The sequence below is a fragment of the Limulus polyphemus genome, unplaced genomic scaffold, assembly GCF_000517525.1.
Source record: "Limulus polyphemus unplaced genomic scaffold, Limulus_polyphemus-2.1.2 Scaffold6538, whole genome shotgun sequence".
NCBI lineage: Eukaryota > Metazoa > Arthropoda > Merostomata > Xiphosura > Limulidae > Limulus > Limulus polyphemus.
The window spans coordinates 28,177-30,894 of NW_013672148.1; the positions used below are offsets into that span (position 1 = coordinate 28,177).

Genomic DNA, 2,718 nt, shown 5'->3' on the forward strand with positions numbered 1-2,718 from the left:
TGCTAAAATTTAAAAAAAAAATTGATCCGCGATCAAAAAAAGGTTGCCGACCACTGATTTAGTGTTCTTATGTTTCTTACAGATTGCGGGCTGCTACAACTTTTCTGCTAATGCTTCTGCTTTGGAGTTTTACAAAAATCGTTATTCATATAGAGGACTTAAATTGACTGCACAGGTCATTGAAAAAGGAACAGGTGGGCTTTAGATGTATTTGTTTTGACCTAATTTATTGAACTGTAATTATTTTTTACAAATTTTTGCTACTGCGTAACATTGTTCTATTGGAAAATAACAGTGGCATTACCAATATTTTTAGTTATGTTAGACAGAGTTTTACAATTTTGTTACAGTTTGTCAAGTATGTTGGGTGTTTTTTGATCTCTGCTTTTCTGAATTTTGATTTTAGTTTTCAGTTTTAATAAGTTTGTACTCCAGACTTGTCATATTATTGTTAGCTATGAACACAATTGTTTCTAAACATACATTGTATCATAAGTTGTGATTTAAATGTATGTTGTAGTCTTTTTTGTAAAAAAAAAACCTGTTTTTGTTTTCAAGGAATTGATGCGAATGCTTCAAATGTAATCTATCGAACCTTCTCTCCACTGAGTTTTGTGTATTTAGAGGAATCGCAGGGAGAGCAATTTCTTAAACCTGGACTTCCATTTCATGGAACAGTAAGCTTGTTTTGCTCAAATTTGTGTTTGCTTCCGATATGCTTATAAGCAAGTTGATATTGTATTTACTTTATTTTAAATAAATAAAGTTTAAAGACAATGTGAGAGATATTCAAGAAACACTTATTCTGTATCAGATGTTATACATAAAAAAAACCTGTAGCATATTTTTTGGTGATCTTGAGAATGAGTTGTGGCTTTTAATTGTAAATAAACATTTATTTGTATATATATATGTGTGTGTGTGTATGTGCGTATTAATATTATAATATCATTTTCAACTTTAAACGGTTTTAATTTTTCTGTACTGTTAAGTTGAAAGTAGAAAACCCTGACCACACTGTAGCAGCTGGAGAAAAGGTGCAAATTTGTTCATATGCAGAACTAGAACATTGGACCAGTAGCAGATGGATTGATGAAAGAATTAAGAACTGTAAAGATTTCCTTAGTGATGAAAATGGTATAATTCGTTTCACCATCTTGCCTCAAGGCCAAGAAGTTATTCGTCTGAGAATAGAGGTAAGAGAAGATGAATAAACAGGAATTATTTATAGAGGTAGGAGAAGGTGAATAAACAGGAATTATTTATAGAGGTAAGAGAAGATGAATAAACAGGAATTATTTATAGAGGTAAGAGAAGATGAATAAACAGGAATTATTTATAGAGGTAAGAGAAGATGAATAAATAGTAATTATTTATAGAGGTAAGAGAAGATGAATAAACAGGAATTATTTATAGAGGTAGGAGAAGATGAATAAACAGGAATTATTTATAGAGGTAAGAAAAGGTGAATAAACAGGAATTATTTATAGAGGTAAGAGAAGGTGAATAAACAGGAATTATTTATAGAGGTAAGAGAAGGTGAATAAACAGGAATTATTTATAGAGGTAAGAGAAGGTGACTAAATAGGAATTATTTATAGAGGTAAGAGAAGGTGAATAAACAGGAATTATTTTTAAGTTTGAAAACTGTGTTGAACAGTAAAACACAGTTAATTAGCATGTTTTATGTGTCATTGTCACCAAAATTAGTTTTATTTTTAATAAAATTTTCACCTCTGTCTTAGTAATTATGTGTTATTTGAGATGTTAAAAATATTTTTTAAACATTTTCTTCAATATAAAACGGGTTTTTCAACCTATATCTTGACACTTAGACTGTCGCAGTTGTTGAGATATTGTATACTTAGATAAATTAACTAACAAAGTTTCCTTGGTTTCTAGGCTATAAACTTCAATTTGTCCTCTGGGATCATGTTTAATTTTCAGATGTATTATTTCACATTTTAAACTTTGTTTTTCAGTTCTGAGTTGCCAATAATATTATATCCTTGATTTATAGTTTAATGGATTCTTATTATATTCAGTATTATTATTATTCTGTATTATTGCATTGGTCTCTAGCTTAACAGATGTTTCCTGTACTCAGTATTATTACTATTATTTGTATCATATGTATGGCCTGTATTTACACAATATTTCTCTATTTTTTAAAGGAATTTCAAAAGTATATATTATTGATGCTACTTATTTAGTCTTTTGAATTATTTAGCCAAACAAACTGTTTAGAATACTAAGAAAATAAATGTGAAGCTCAATCTGGCATTTAAATTACCAGTTCTCACTGAGCTATGCGTGTTTTGGGGGAATTCCACCCTTCATCAGTGTAGCATTACAATACAGGGTCACCGTGTGAGTAAAAGACACTTCAAGAAACAATAGATATATTCTTCACCACAATATGAAGCCTAGTTTTATTCTTTTGATTTGTACTTGTACAGCCTTACTGATGAGGGGTTGAGTCCCCCAAAACTAGTGACAAGTGGTTAGTCAAATGATAGATTGAGTTCCACATATATTTTTTACTATTTTAAACTTTGCATCGTTGCAATGGTCTGTAGGTTAACATTTGACTCTTGTTCGATAACGAGGAACCCACTTTGAGACTAATAATGGCTGGAGACGGCTTGAATGGGTAATGAAGAAAACTTTAATATAAGTTTAACATAACAGACAATAGTACAATAGTTTCGTACAAGG

At 30.2% G+C, this 2,718-nt stretch overlaps 1 long non-coding RNA gene across 1 annotated transcript in view; it reads left to right on the forward strand.

Moving 5' to 3' along the window:
• LOC111089533 overlaps positions 1-1,192 on the forward strand; it is a 15,260-nt gene extending 14,068 nt beyond the window's left edge. The window contains exons 2-4 of the long non-coding RNA XR_002613784.1: positions 83-194; positions 559-677; positions 993-1,192. This is a non-coding gene — a long non-coding RNA (uncharacterized LOC111089533). The remainder of the gene's footprint in view (positions 1-82; positions 195-558; positions 678-992) is intronic.
• The last annotated feature ends 1,526 nt before the right edge of the window (positions 1,193-2,718 follow it).